The sequence below is a fragment of the Crocuta crocuta genome, unplaced genomic scaffold (genome assembly GCF_008692635.1).
Source record: "Crocuta crocuta isolate KB4526 unplaced genomic scaffold, BGI_CrCroc_1.0 scaffold153, whole genome shotgun sequence".
Lineage (NCBI taxonomy): Eukaryota > Metazoa > Chordata > Mammalia > Carnivora > Hyaenidae > Crocuta > Crocuta crocuta.
Window position 1 is genome coordinate 5,188,841 of NW_027529525.1, and position 17,024 is coordinate 5,205,864.

Here is a 17,024-nt window from a genome sequence, read left to right on the forward strand (position 1 = left end):
CTGTTCGTTGTTATTTTAAGAATCTAATGGGTTCTCTCCACATTAAAAAATATATGTGCACCGATATATACTAACTAGATTTTACATTCAATCCAAGTTATCTTTAAAGATCATGAATATACCCCATGGTCAGGTGGTATTTTGGGTGAAGATAGAAGAGGAATATGTATTTTGCTTGAGACCAGGAACTGACATGTGTTGAATATCTACTTTTTGATGTAAATTATTTTGTTTAACTCTTTTTTAAAAAGTTTATTTATTTTTGAGGGAGAGACAGAGAGAGTGAGCAGGGGAAGGGTAGACAGAGGTTGAGAGAGAGATTCCCAAGGAGGCTCTGCACTGTCAGCCCAGAGCCCAGTGTGGGGCTTCAACTCACAAACTATGAGATCATGGCCTGAGCAGAAACCAAGACTCAGACGCTTAACCAACTGAGCCACCCAGGTGCCCCTATTTTGTATAACTCTTTTGAGGTGGACTGTATTTTTCCAAAAATGGTGGCAATAACATTTTTGGTCTCACACGGCCCTCCAGAAACTTGTCACAGTCCTATCTACAGAATCTTTCCTTCTGCCACTTGAACTTAGGGCTGATGTGAGTGGCTCAATGAAAAGGCATGTCTTTTGAGGCTAAGTCATGAAAGGCAAAACATATTATTTCTGGCTCACTATTTTTCTCAAAATGTTCACTCTTGGAATTCAGATACATGGCAGAAGCTAAGGACACATGGAAAGGTCATGCATAGATGTTTTGGCCAATGGCTCCAGGAAAGATCTCAACCAACAGCCAGTATCAACCATCAGACATGCGAGTTAAGAAGTCCTCAGACGATTTCCGGATCCTGCCTGAGAGTCATTCATAAACTTTAGGTCTACCAGCTGAGGCACCAAACCCATCATGGAGCAGAGGTGAAATGTTGATTCAGTCCTCAGTCTTTGAGACACCTCTGCTAAAGCTGAATTGAACAGAGATAAGCAATCCTATAGATTATTCCTCAAATTGCAGATTTTCGAGCAAAATAAATATCATTATTTTAGGCCACTAAGTTTTAGGGTGCTTTTACAAGGCAGCAGTACATAACCGGAACACATTTCAATTTCAAGAAATAAAGCATGGACAGAATTAAACCCAAGTTATGTGGTGGCAGCTCTAGGACCAGGAGGCAGGCAGAAATGGGAAGCATCTTTCTTAAAAGTGTTAGTGAAATCTTAAAGGGGTCAAAGAGACCATTAGAGGCAGCTTCATGGACCTGAAAAGAATACTGGCGAAGACTTAGAAGAAAGAGAAGAAAGTGGCATTGGAGGCTGGAGAAAAGGAGACCCTTGTTATAGAGTGACATAAAGTTTAGCGACAAAGTCTCCTGCAGTAAGGTGGAAAATAAGAAACACACCTATTTTGTAGCTAAGAAGATTTGCAGAAAGAGGGTTGAGAATGCTTTGCCACCTGTCTGTTTCTAGCTGCCTGTAGTAAAATGTAAGGAAGAGAGATGAGCTAAAGAAAGAACTGTTATATATAAAGTCTCCAGGACTTGCTGGGTTGGAAAAGAAAACCGTTTCTCATTCCCAGCCTCTCCAGATGGCAAATGATGCTAAAATTAAGATGTGGCTTCTGAGCAGAGATCAAATCCAGGGTGCTGTCAGGAAAACATGGTCTAAATATAAAACCATTTGTTAAAACCTCATAAACTTTTAAGAGAGTGCCTTATAGACCACTTCAAACAGGCAGAAGTACCCCTAAGGATCTTAAGGGGTGCCTCACAGATTCCCCACATAAAACAATAGTGTTTCTAAGAATCTTAAGGTAGGTGTCTTAAAAGAAAGCCTAAGTTAGAAAAAAGGCTTATCTCAGTGGGATTTGGACACATTTACTTTTGTGTACTGGGGTGGATTGTAAAGTGATTCATAAGAAACCCACAAATTGTTTAAAGGAATGTATTTTCTTGTACTAAAAAGGATAAAGACTGTACAAAGCTAAGAGGCCTTTATATCCCCCAAAAAATCTATGGGCAGAAAGCAGAGTAAGACAATCATTCAACTCCAAAGATGAACTACATTTTATGGAATAGAAAAGATAGGGCAGTGGGTCGAAACAGCCCAAAGACAGAGTAAAGGAACCTGGAGAACTCTTAGCTGATACGACTGAGCCCTGGTCAAGGAACTGATAACCATTTCTTGTTGTATTTTGGAATGAACCAGAGACAGCTGTGTTTCATCCTGTTTCTGCTTTTTGAATGTGAGTACATTTAATAGTTTCCCCCCATCTATAACATCATTGTATGTCAGGTGTGTGTGGAATAGAGGAAGCATCTCTTAGTAAGATCTGCAGATCAAGAGGAATGGCAGTCAAGGCTAAAACCCAAGGAACCACACCCAAAGAACATGATCTGATTTAGTTGACAAGATCCTGGATTTCAAGCCCATGCCTGATGAGCTTGAGAGAGGAATCATGCAAACAAAGTGAATCTATATATTTATTTATTTTTATTTTATTTGAGAGAGAGTGAGAGCGAGAGAGCGCACAAGCCGGGGGGTGGGGGGAGGGAGGCAGGAAGAGGGGCAGAGGGAGAGAAAAAATGATAAGCAGGCTCCGCACTCAGTGCAGAGCCTGAAGTAGGACTCCAAACCATGGCCAGAGTCAAAATCAACAGTCAGTCACTCAACCAACTGAGCCACCCAGGTCCCCTGAAACTGAGTATATTTTGCATATTGAAGAGATGTGAATTGTTACGGCCTAAAAGTGGATTGTGGCAGATCTTACTGTCCAAGAACAGCCTCCACAATACTTTTGGTTCCAAATGTTCTATTGGGAGGTTGCTATCCTCCCCTTAATGGAATGCATGTTCCGTCTCCGAAAACTTGGGTTGTCCTAATGCTGCAGAAGTGATGCTGGGTGGCTTCTGAGGCCAGAGCATAAAAAGGAATAGGGCTTCCACCTAACTTCTCTTGGAATGCTGACCTTTGGAATCCCATGTTATGAGGAAAGTCAAGCTACAGGGGAGGCCATGTGTAGACATTCTGGCTGACAGCAGCAGCTAAGGTATCAGACAGCACTGAGAATCAATTGCCAGATTTGTAACTGAGCCTTTACATGATTCTGTCCCCAGCCTTCAAGCTGCCCTAACTGACACAAAGTGGAGAAGAGGTGAGTTATCCTTACTAGACTTTGATCAGCTTACAGAATGATGAGCAAAATAAACATCAAAATTTTAAGCCATTAGATTATGAGGTGATTGTTATACAGCAATAGACAACTCAGATGAACACCAAGAATACTGTAAGCTAGGTATGACCATCTATTTTACAGATGAAGAAATATGCTAAAAGTCACATGGTATGTAAGTGGCAGAGCTGAGCTGTGGATCCAAGGGTATGTGAATCCATAGTGTGAATTCTTTCCACTCTTTGACCCACTCCTGAGGGAAGGCATAGGTTGACCAGAAAGACATTGAGTTGAACTAAAAAGTCCATTAAGCTTTAGCCTGAGAAGACTGAGCCCAGTAGAATGAAGGTGAGATTGGTAGCTTGCCAAGTGTACACAGGCCTTCCTTGACAGCAAGGCACACTTTGCAGTCAAAAAATTTATGGTCTAATTCTGCCCTTCTATTTATGAGCTTTGGTGTGACCTTGAGAAAGCCACATAATTTCTCTGTGGGCAAGTTTCCTAAATTGGGAAATGATGATACAATATATGCCTGGAAAAATTGTTGTAGGGATTATAATTTTTGTATAGAAAAAAGAGAAACAATTATTATGAATCTGAATGTCTTAATGTAGTCATCTGTAAGTTTTGCTGGAACATGAGTGGCACACTTCATTGCTCTCTGACTTCTGATCAAAATGTCAGCACTGAATTTGGCCATTAACCCCTTTCCCTTTGAAATCATACTGCCACCCGCCATCTTTTCCCCTAGTTTCAGATACTCAGTGTCCTCGGAACCTCTAGCTGTTTGGATCTGTCACTTCCCCTACTCCTCAAAAACGCTTTTCACATCTTTCCTTATCATAGGATTTCTGCCTTGAATTTTAGTTATAACAGATTATTTGTTTAATGACACTCAGGTGCAAATGAGGCTTAACCCTATGAGACCTTTGCACTTTAAAAGAACAGCTCATTAACTACTATGAATCTTTAAATGTTACAAGTAGTGGGAGAGACAATTTTGTTCCCAGGGTTCTTTTCCTACTGTCTCTTTCCACCCACAATAAGCAAGAAATACTCCTGAAAGCTACTTTGTAACCTCTCTGCACTCCTTTTGGAAAAAACTCCATATCCCAACAGGGCCCAATAGAAATGAATTTTTGCCTGGGGAGAGACCTGAGATTTGCAGCAAGCACAAATGAGCTTTATTTTTAAATTGTGATGCTTTTTTTTCTACTTCTCATCCTCCTCAAATAGTGGATGGAGTTGGGTGGGAGAGGAGGCTGCTATTTACTTATTTACTTTGATGTAGCAAGTGCTTTATTATTTGGCTCTCATTTAATGTTATTATCTGCTTGTGTATTTACTCTCTGGATTAGCCAAAGTTTATTTTCTTAGAAATATATTCACTATTAGTAATTATTTGTATCCTCTGAGAGAAAGGAAGGAAGGAAGGAAGGAAGGAAGGAAGGAAGAAAGAAAGAAAGAAAGAAAGAAAGAAAGAAAGAAAGAACAAAAGAAAGAAAGAATGAAAGGACGAAAGAAAGAACGTAATTATGTTGTTCCTTTGACTTTGGCAGGGTGACTTTACTCCATTTTGTTTCACAAAAGCATTTATGTTGAGCCATAAAGGCTCATGAGGTAGAAATTACAGAGAATGAAGTGTGTAACTGCAAGGTCTTCTGAACAGGCACTTGATTCACTCCTTAGGAAATATTCAAGAGAGGTTTTTACAGCTCAGGATAGTGAGGGAGATGAAGAAAGGGAATGGGAGTGAAGAGAGCTTGTGTTGTATCACACATATTTATATTCATTGATAGTATCTCCTCCCCAACCCCACAAAAAAAAAAAAACCCTTAAAGGCACTAGAATTTAATCAAGATGCAACAATATTTGAGCCTACATAATATTGAACAGTCACATCCAAATCTCTGGCTCAATACAAAGTTGTTAATTTCATTACATTTTCCTTTGGATTCACTACTTTGAATTTTTATTTTGTTTAAGTGCTCTGTCTTAAAATAATTAAACCCACAACTTTATTACAGTAACTTTCCATTTTCTTTAGGCTCAATCTGGTTCTCACAATTAACATGATGTCTCAATGTCACCTTAGGGTGTCAGTACCTATTCTAGTCTCAGAGTTCCGATAGCTGGCTGTGAATCAGAATTTTCTGGAGAGATTTGAAAATTATAGATTTCTAAGGCCCATTAAGAGCTAGTGCACCATAATTCTTTTCATACCTATCCCTGCTTTTCTATTCTCATTACCACGTAAGTACAAATTTTCATTTGCTGGGTTGGCAATTATTCATTAAGTGGTGTCTCCAACCAACCTCTTTTCTTCCCAAGAATGCCTTTGCCAGATTAATATTACTGAAATAACCCATCGCCCTTGTTGTCTCTACGTGCAGCAGCTGTTTGTGTATCCCAGTTGCTCTCAGGAATACAAGTAACCACCTTCGGTATGACATTTAAGGTTTCTACCACTTACCCCCAATGTACCTTTCCAACATACATCAGTTTCTAGCTAAATTGAGTTTCCATTAGCCCATAAGTTTGATGAATCTTTCTGTCTTTGTTTGGGCTGCTCTGACAAATTACCATAGTGTGAATAGTTGAGAAGTTCAGCATTAAGGTGCTGGGAGATTCAGTGTCTGATGAGGGCTCTTTTCCGGGTTTGCAGACAGCTGCCTTCTTGCTGAAAGCTCTGGTGTCCCTTCCTCTTCTTATAAGGGCACTAATCCCAGTTTGGGGCCTCCATCCTCAGGACCTCGTCTACACCAAATTACCTCCCAAAGGCCCTGCCTCTAATATCATCACATTGATGTTAGAGCTTCAATAAAAGCATTTGGGGAAGACACAAACATTCAGCACAAAATACTTTCCTTCCTATTGAGAGACTTTCTTCCAATGGTTTTTTGATACTATACATTATTTTTAACGTTTATTTATTTTGAGAGAGAGAGAGAGAGCACAAGCAAGGGGGGGGTAGAGGGGGGAGGTAGTGAGAGAATCCCAAGCTGGCTCCATGCTCTCAGCACAGAGCCCAATGCAGGGCTCAATTTCAGGAACCATGAGATCATGACCTTAGCCAAAAGCAAAAGTTGGACACAACCAGCTGCGCAACCCAGGTTCCCCTCATAAATTATTTTTTAACTTTATGTTGAAAAAATCAGACTTATGGAAATGTTGCTAGTATAAAGAATTCCTTTTTACTCTTTATTTAGATTCCTCATGTTAATGTTTAACCATATTTATTATATCAGTCTCTTTCATATATATGGCAGGCATAATGTTTCTTTACCTTTACCTACTTAAATATGTATCTCCTAAACACAAGGACATTCTCCTAGATAACTGCAGTACAATGATCAAAATAAGAAATTAACACTGATACAATTCTATCCTCTAATTGACAGAAAATGAGAAGACATCTATAGATATATCTGTAGATATATATAGATATATATGTTTGTGTGTGTGTTTTACATTCTCATTTTGAGACTATAAAAAGAATTCCTTACTTTATTTTTTTTATGTTTATTCATTTTTGAGAGAGACAGAGTGTAATCAGGGTAAGGGCAGAGAGAGAGAGAGATACAGAATCTGAAGCAGACTTCATGGAGGATCTGAGTTGTTAGTACAGAGCCTGATGTGGGGCTCAAACTTACAGACTGTGAGATCACGACCTGAGCCGAAGTCAGACACTTAACTGATTGAGCCACCCAGCTGCCCCAAGAATTCTTATAATTCAATTATAGGAAGATAAATATTCTCCTCCCCACTGGACAAAAAAATTAGAATACCTCACAGAAGAATATTAACAAATAGTTAATATGCATGAGGAGGTACTCAATATTAGAAATGCAAGTTAAAACTACAATGAGTAAACACTCAGTAAAATGTCTATAAACAGAGACAATATAACAACCCCAAATGTTGCAAAGCTATGAACTAGTTGGTGCTATCATCCCTTGTTTATGGAATATAAAATCATTCAATCATTTTGAAAAACTACTTGGTAATTTTTTTAGAAAGATAAACAATAGATATTCTCCAAGAAACACCAATTTCATTCCTTTTTAATTATCTAGGAAAAATATGCCCACAAAAAGATTGTACAAGTGTACTCATACCGTTTTTATGTATAAAAACCAATAGCTGGAAACCACTAGAATGTCCATGAATAGAATAGATCAATTGTAGTATATTTCATACAATGGAATAAGAGTGAAAGGAGACCTACTACAGATTCAACTATATGATATATCTCATAGACATGATATTGAGAGCAAGACTCAAGACACAAAAGAATAAAAACTATATGATTCAATTTATACATTTCAAAATAAGCAAATGTAATCTGTGATGACAGAAATCAGAATAGTTCTTGCCGTGGCAGAGAGTACACTGACTGGAAAGGGTCATGAGAAAATTTTCTGATGAGATGGAAATGTTCTACATCTTTATTGGAATGTGGAATTTCCAGGTGGGTACCTGGAAGTTGTCAAAGTTGATTGACCCATGGTACTTCACTATGTCAATTATATCTGAATAATAAATGTAATAAAAAATCGTAGGTAAGGTGCACTTGAACTACAGAGATATCCAGGAACCCAGGTTTACTAGAAATAGAGCTACTAACATCTTTAGATGGGAAGGCCATGGTGAGAGCAGAGTTTTCCAAAATTCAGGAGAGTGAGTTCCCTACAGCAGACCAGTGAACTGACTTCATAATCTTCTATCCTTTCCATTTCCTGCTGGGCCTCTCCATTGCTTGGACCATTTGAAAGCAAGAGGGCGTGGGAGCACTGTACATGTAGTCCCTATAGGTCAGCTTATAGAGTAGAGAGGAGAGGAGGGAGATTGGATCTTAAAATGAGAACAGAAGGTGTCTGTAGTCACCTTATTTTCACTCAGCTTCAATGGGCATTATTTAACTGTCATAATGGTGGCTTGGCCAAGAGATTCCACAGATTGAGGGAGAGGGGTGGTAAGTGAGTTGAGGATGTAAGGAAGAGTGATTGGAATGATTCATTCTGGAATTTAACCTGCATAGTATGAAAATGAGCACAGGATGGAATGAGGGACAGTGTGATCTTGGTAGGATCAAGGGACTATACGGCCTAGTGGGGTCTAAGAACTATTGGAGTTGGAATACTATAAGGGGGTTTTACAAAGAAAACTCTAGGGGAATTTCAATTAATAGTAGTGAAAGGTCAAGTACATGTCCATGGGCATCAGTGGCTAAGGTAGTATAGAATACAAAATGATTGAAGAAGAGGAAATGAAGGAGCCAAACAATCTAAGTAATGGGAGGATTATATGCTTATACATTGAAATCATCGAGAATTATGACAGGATGGTGAGAGCGACAGAGAGTGAGTAGTTAAACGTTTCAAAAGAATGACGAAGAGTAATGAGGGGTGAACCAGAGATGACTTCAATCAGGAGTGGGTGGTATAGTCTGTTAACTTGAGTCATCCTTGATGCCTTCTCTCTCTCAGCCCCAGAGTTAACCAATCATTAAGTTCTGTCAATCTACTGTTTTTCCCAATATTAGCACTATTTTCCAGTCACCAGCCCGATTTGTAAAAAAAAAAAAAAAATCATTTCTCTCTGTTTCAGAGCATTTGTTTCCTAATTGGTCTTCTAGTAGTTACTCTTGTCAGTTTGTTTTCTTTGCTGCTGTCACAGTGAACTTTTCTCAGTAAATATGATCATGCAGTTCCTCCTTAACTTCTTCTAATCCAGCACTTGAAATTTTTGAGTGGGTCTCTGCTGATTTGAAGATTAGGAGCAAAATCCTTCAGGCCCGAAAGTGTCTGAATGATCTGGCTCAGGTCCACTCATCTAGTCTTGTTGAATAACATATTCCTGCATCACCTGTCTGTGCATCAGTCGTGCTAGCCTTCCCGTTCCTTCCTCCTACTGGTTCTCCGCATAAGCCACTTGCTTGCAGGGGATGCACAGTCCTTTACCTCCCCCTGTTTCACCATGAATTAGGAGTCATCAGCTGAAGCTTCGTTCCAATATCGCCTGCCTAAGAAAATCATTCCCACCATTGCCCAGACTGGGAAATGCTGGCTACACCTTTTTTATATGGAACTGTATGAGTGCTTCTTAAGGAAGACATCCAAAGAGTTATCTCATATGGGAAATAGTTAACATTTATGCTGGCTTCTTCTTTGTTTAGAGTTATGCTTCAGCTGGTTGCTGGGACAGAAAGGACTAACCGGCATGAAAAAAAAGAACATCTTTTGGGGTGCCAGTGTGGCTTAACTGGTTAAGCATCTAACTTAGCTCGTCATGATCTCTTAGTTCTTGGGTTTGAGCTCTGTGTCAGGCTCTGTGCGAACAGCTAAGAGCCTGGAGCCTACTTGGGATTCTGTGTCTCCTACTCTCTCTGCCCTTCTTCTGCTCTCTCTCTCTCTCTCTCTGTGTCACACACACAGACTTTCTCTCTCTCTTTCTCTCTCTATCTCACTCTAAAATAAATAAACATTAAAAAATAAAAAAGAGAGAGAACATCTTTAAAGAAGTCACAAGTGAGGTCTGGTTTCATGACACAGTTACACAGCACGAGGGTCTAGTGGAGGAGAGCTGGTTTGGACAAGTGTGTAACTTTTGCTGGAAGCTTCCTCCAACACAGTGTTTAGAGCCCAGTGATTCTAATTCTACTTTGAAGAGTAAGGACTGATTTTGAGCTACATGCTTCTGTTCAGTGTGAAACAGCTTCCGCTGGATCTAAACCAGCAGGGGCGCTGCAGTATAAGAAAAGCCCAGAGTCTCCAAGTGGCACAATGGGCCTTTAATAGTGACACCATGTGGTGCCATGTGGTACCAACATTAGTGTACCAGTTCAGTGGTCTGAGACTTGATTTTCATTGGTTTTGAAAACACACTAATACTATAAATTTACTTTTAAAATTATTGAATTGTATAATTACAGTGTGTGAATTTATAGTATAAATTATACCTCAGTAAAGTGAGAAAAAGTATAAAAAATGATACCGATGCTTGGTGCTATCCTTCAACCAGTTATGTCAGAACCTCTGGGGATAGAGTTTAGACATCGTTAGGTATTAAAATCTCCCCCAGGAAGATTTAGCAATAACTAACAAAGGCACATATGCATTTCCCTCTTGACTCAATCCTGTTTCCAGAAAGTTATCCTGAAGACAGCAATACAAATAACATACACAGTGCTATTCACTGGGGCACTGTTTGTAAATGCAAAATATGGAAAACCACCTAAATACCCAGACATAAAAGAATAGTTGGAATGAACTATGTACATCCACACAATATAGAGTATTATGCAGCTGTAAAAAAAAAATCAAGAATGAAGACCTTTGCAAACTAACATTCCCTGGGATCCAAGATATATTCTTATGTGGGCAAAAATATATCAATAGTGGGGTACCCTTCAAGTAAATATGAAGGAGATATAAGAAAATATCCATACACCTGTTCATTTGGGCAAAAAGGAATATGGAAAGAATACATTAGACACTAAAGTGATGGATTATCTACAGAGGTGAGTGGGAACAGAGTAGAAAGAGTGGGTAAAAAGCATGTGTGGGGGGCACACCTCTAAGCCCACTGTCTGGTATAGTTCTGACTTTTAGGACCAAACAGTGTTTCACATATTAAAAAATAGGTAATTAATATCAATCAAGAAGTGTGGGGGTCCCAAACAGATACATGGTGACCAATGAATCTAACTGCTAGAAATAAATACCATAACCATAACAACTGAGATATAAAAGACGATAAGCCTAATATTGGGAAACAGTATTTTGAACACAGTCTACAAGGCCAAAGACACAAATATTTCACTTTTTGGTAAATTTATTTTCAACAGAGGTTTGTATTAGTAATTCTGAAACTACATGTATTCGAAAATGGAATAAATAAGTAAATAAACTAAGGACAATGAAGGCCAATTTATTACTGTCTAAAGGAATTGTGAATGAGGAAAGAGGGAAGGCTAGAATGAACCGTTTGGATGAGGAGCGTAGAGATAAGTTTTAACTACTGGTTTCCAATACATATATATAGAGAGAGATGCAGAGCTAGATACAGGTGTGTGTGTATTTGTGTGTATATATTTCCTTCCTCCATTCTCTTAGAAGACCTAGAAACAAGGACACCTCAGCCACCATGAGTACACTTAATGCCCCAACCTTGTTTTTTAAGTACAATTTTCCAATAAAATAGCTAGATCCTGTGCTGAGTGCAGAAAGTATGAAGAAAGTCTCGATCATGTTGTGGTGCTAGAAAGTAAATGTTGAAAAGGGATGGAAGCTTATTGAAAAGATTAGACACCAAGCTGAAGTAGCTCCCAATTCCCAAAGCCGAGAATATTGGATTATAAATCAGAGGATAAAATAAATACCCAAGTCTGTAAGGATAAAATAGATAATTGAATGAGTAACTCAATGCATACGAAAGAAAGGACTGTTTTTCCTTACAGTAGAATTGCAATGAGTAAATGTAAAATGAATAGTGGAAATATAAAATCACCATTTGGCAAATGCCACTGTAATAATTGTTTTAGGGAAGCCTCAATGGATGCTAAAATTAGTGGGCAAACATATAATTAGAAACAAGATATTTGCATAATCTCAGAATATCTCATCACAAGATGCTAATTACAAAGAAAAAGTAGTATCCTTACAGTGGAGAAACTTGGCAGACACTCTCTAACCAAGTAATAAAAATTAACATCACGAACAATGTGACACATTGACATCCTGGACTTCCTGACAGGATGCCCCGAGAAGGTATGACACCATTTCTGCGGTTTCTTGTCAAAAATATATAACTTTCAGTTAATCATGAAGAAACACCAGACAAACCCACATTGAAGAACATTTTACAAAACAACTGACCGGTATTCTTCAAAAGTGTCAAGGTCATGAAAGACAAAGAAAAGTGACTGAGGACCAGACCCAGGTTGGAGGTGACTGAGCAGACTTACTTGATTTTATGTCTTGTTTGAGGGTTCCGGGAGGCTCTCTGGAGAGCCAGGCAGGATGCGGTGCTATTAGAATAGGTGACTGTTGGAGTAATTGAAGAGACAGGGCCACATGCAAAATCCAGGAGGTGGTACAACTCATAGAGTTTAAGAATGTTCTGGTGGCACCCTGTACTTTTCCAGTGTAGCATTTATGAAATTATTATCACATGCCTGTTTCCCCTACTGGAATATAAGCTTCATGAACACAGACAGGTACCCATCTATCTCATCCACCACCACTCTGTCCCAGTGCTGAGTGCATTGTTCAATAAATGTGCAGAAAACCATAGCCTTAGTCTTTCTTTGCTGAGGAAGCCCCTGCAAGCACATTTGTCTCTCACCTTTGCTCTTGAGTACCCACCACTGGTTGGAATCCTGTGTTCACAGGGGATTGAACGCCCCTGTGAAAGCGCCCCATCCCTTTACTTAATGCCTCTCTTCCTTCCAGCTCAATGCAAGCCCTATTTTTATTGGGAAGCATCTCAGGCTTTTGAGGCTAGATATAAGTATTCAGGTGCCCATTCTTTCACCGTCCAGCCTCCAGTCCACCTCAGACCTTTCCTCATTTCCAGGCTACGTTACTGTTGCTTCAACAGTAAAGAAACACCTTTGGATGGCTCAGACGATTGAAGATCCGACGTTGGCTCAGGTTGAAGTTGTTCATGAGTTTGAGTCCCACATCGGGCTAGCTGCTGTCAGTGCAGAGCCTGCTTTGGATCCTCTGTCCCCACTCTCTGTACCTCCCCCACCCCTGCCCCTGCTCTCTCTCAAAAAATAAAAAAGAGAGGCTTTTAAACATTTGAACAATGATTTTCATGCTGTTTTTAACATTTTTTTTGTAATTACTGATGTACACATTGTTTGCTTATGTTTACAGGCTCCTTTTCTTAAAAAATCATATCATACACAGGATGTACATAAATAATACAGGTAAAAATGGAAGTGCTCTCATCTGGTTGAGGAGAGAGGAGTGGGCTGAGGAGTAATGTAGAGCCTTCCCAAGTGACCACCACACTGCTAGCCACCACTCCACTCTGGAAGCCTTTGAGGTACTGTTGACAAACTTTTTGTCCATAATTTGAAAATTCTGGGATAGATGATTGTCTCCTGTGAACTAGGGCCATCCTTCCGTTCCCTGCCATTTTGTATTTACCATGCTACAAGCCGGACTAGAAGAATGGAGTATACCTTTTTAAACCCAAGACCTGGTACAAAGCCTTCATCTATTGGTTCACTTGGTGAAAGTTTCTTGATAATGATCACAGGCCCAAGGTTTCCAGAAATTTCCTTGAGACCATCCCAGAATTGGGCCTGGGGATCAAAAGAGAGGATTTGAAGGGCAGATGTCATTATCTCATATCAATGTGCAGTAATGTCAGACAGAGGAGGCTATGCAATGGGAGCCATTAGGAGTTTTGAAGGATGCAGGGGGACTTAGTAGGTACAGGGTGAACTGACGTGGGGGGCCTGAGAAGGTCTGCGAGTGTAATAGCCCACTGTGACCCAAGACAGCCTAAAAGCACAAACAAATGATCATGCTCTGTCTTACATTAATTCCCGAAGGTGGCCTCCTCAGGAAGCTATTCTGGGAAGATAATTGGAACTGGCTAGTTTCCAGGTAACTTGGAGATCAAATCCCAACAAAATGTGGGCAGCCTCCAAAGCAAAACTTTCTTTGACATTCCCCAGTTTCCATCCCACAGCCCCTATTCTCAGCGCAAGCCTGAACGCTCTTTCAGATTCAGATGAGAAAATGAGAACTGCTCTAATGCTGGCACGCTCTGCTCTGGGTGGTTGTGCGGGTTTGATTGGTGGCTCCAGTGAGAGGGCTGTTGGTGGGAGCAGCCTGCCCTCTGCTGGATATGGCGGGAAGAATGAATTTGCATGACCTGCCAAGGAACTAATTAGACGGAAAGTTTTTTGTCTCAAAACAAATACTTGCTTGCATGTTGGTGAGGTCTAATTACTCAGGGAACACATCCTTTGCATGACATCTGACTTCTTAGGGGATTTCCAGGTATCCAGGAAGAAATCATTAATCATATGTATACTTCTTGCTCGGTAAACAAGCATGCAGACATTTTTAAAGAAATGTAAAAAATCAAAGCTATGTCTCTGATAAGTTTTAAAGTATTCATATGGCCTGGTGTGGTAGAAAACCCTTTGGGAGTACTATCAGACTGTTTGGGATTAATTCTGCAAGGTACTAAATCTCTCCGAAATGAAGTCTCTTCATGTGTCAAGTGCCAAACCCACTTTGAAAGGTTGTTGTGAAGGTGGGGCAAGCTGATCATCTATGTGAAAGTACTTTACTGTGTCCACTAAAACTGTGACATTATATATATGTCATACACACACACACACACACACACACTATGCACAGGCTCATACAAGACTATACATACACACATATACACATGTATACCCATGTGAGGTTCACACAAAAGTACCAGGCAACATTGTTTGATCATTGACTTTTACTGAATTCTGAAAATTGACTTTGGGTAAAACTAGAAAACAGATACCAATATTTCAAATCTAGAGAATGAAAGGAACCTTCCCAAACATATTGAAATAAAGCAAGGGGCCCTTAAAATATTTTTGTAAGTGGCTCTGGAGACAGAGCAAATTTTTACTAAGTATTATTTACCTTCAAGTGCCTATCATTATGTTCTGTATAACCTGTAAGAATGTCTTTATTTCCCACTTTTATAAACAGAAAAATTGCCAAAATGAATTCTAAGAATAATTCTTTACAGAAACTCAATCCTTTTCTTTCCTCCTTTCTTCTTTTGTTCTGGGTCCTTCCCTACTCCCTCCTCTTCTCCTCCTGTTTGATCTGACCCAGAAATAAGTTGTTTCCACTAGCATTGTCATTGCTGTTGAGGAGGAGTCATTTCTTGTCCCCTAACAGCAACTGCATAAGCATGCCTACCCTTTCTTTTCAGTGCCATTATTATAATTGGAGTGATATATGGTCCCAGCTCTTAAGTCCTTGGTCATCCAAAGGTTGAAAAGCTGAATGACAATGGTGTTGATATTAATATAGTAGCTTTTGAATCAAAAATAATTTTAACTGGGGTACCTGGGTGGCTCAGTCGGTTAAGCGCCCGACTTGGCTCAGGTCATGATCTCATGGTTGTGGGTTTGAGCCCCGTGTCGGGCTCTGTGCTGACAGTCAGCTCAGAGCTTGGAGCCTGTTTCAGATTCTGTATCTGCTTCTCTCTGACCCTCCCCTGCTCACGCTGTCTCTCTCTCTCTCTCTCTCTCTCTCGCTCTCAGGAATAAATAAAACATTAAATATTTTTTAAATGAAATCTTAAAAAAGTAATTTAACGAAATTTTTATTTAATTAATTTTATTCTTTTCATTAGCATCTCTGTTTAGTAAAAGGTTTTAAAACCTCCCATTTGTGCTTCCAGATGAAGAGTCAAACCAAGTGTAATTGATCACCTTTCCAGCCTCAGTAAGTGCTAGATTGATGTTTTGTAGAAAATTTACCTTCATCAAAAATTTAATACTAGTTGCTCAAGATACAAAGGAATAAAATATGATCTCAATACATGAGACATTTAGATTTTAGACACCTATGTAAATAAATGAGTGATAAGCTGGTGATAGAATTGAGGAAGAAATAACCAAAAGAATGCATCTAATCTTGAAGAATGAAAATTTTTCCAGGTAGGCAAAGTCTGTGTGTGTGTGTGTGTGTGTGTGTGTGTGTGTGTGTGTTGGAGTAGGAAGGAGGGGAGCAGCCTTCAAGGCAGAAAGAGTGTATCAGGTAAGTGTCATATCATATTATTATGGACATATGTGCTGTGACAAGAGTAACAGGGAGGGTGAGGTTGAGGCTAGAAAGGTAGTTTGGGGCCAAGTGAAGACCCTATTTAAGGTAAGAAATGGAGCTCAAATCTCACTGAGTATGTAGTTAACCCATACACTTGAGTGGCAGATCAATAGTAGACCTATAATATACTCTGTCAGTCATGGAAGTGTTTACTGGGGAGGAAGTTTGGGTATAAAGTAGTAGTATAATTCCCTAGACTTTTAAAATGTGTGTACGTTGCTGAGTGAGGAGCGCAGTAGCCTCTATGTTCCATATGCAGACTGGGTTGAGCTAGTGACTCCCTGGACAGAGAGTCCTCACCTAACATCTTTAAAACATAAAGGCTTAACTCAGTTTTGATTCATCAGAAAGTCATGCATCTTTTAAAAGCAGTTATCTGCCTCTTCTGCCTAGTTAGTCTTAGATAACCCTATACTCTAAAGTGTCTGGAATCCATTGCCTGAAGACAAGGGTTTAGAACTGGCGTAAGTCATTTTCTACATCCCATTGGCCATCTTTTCACATGAAATAAAAAGGAGGTTAGGAAAAGGCCTGTGGATAAAGGCCCTCTGCTTCACCAAACATGCTTGCTCATCTGATTAATCATTTTTAAAAAGCCAGATTATTTATAGAAACTGCGTGGCGTGATATTACTGATCTTAACTCTCCTTGTTCGACCATAGTAATTCCATAAACATTGCAAGAGACAGGATTGCTTCCAATAATGCTTGGTTTATGGCATCTTAAAAGAAAGCACTTTGGATTGATATTCCCAATTCCTACTGTCGTAATGAGATTTACAGCTAACTTAAAACTTTTTTCTTTTGTGTGTTTGCTCAGCACTTAGCACGTTATAGACATTCTGAAGAATGGAGGAAATTCCATTCAACAGTTTGGACACACATAAAGTACAAATCAGCGTGTGCAGCGGAGTCTGGTGTTTGGTGCCCCCATTACGGCTACAGGAGGACAGACTACGTCTGTCTTGTTTGTTCTTCTGCCTCCCCAGCACGTAGTTGGTGCTCAATAAATGTC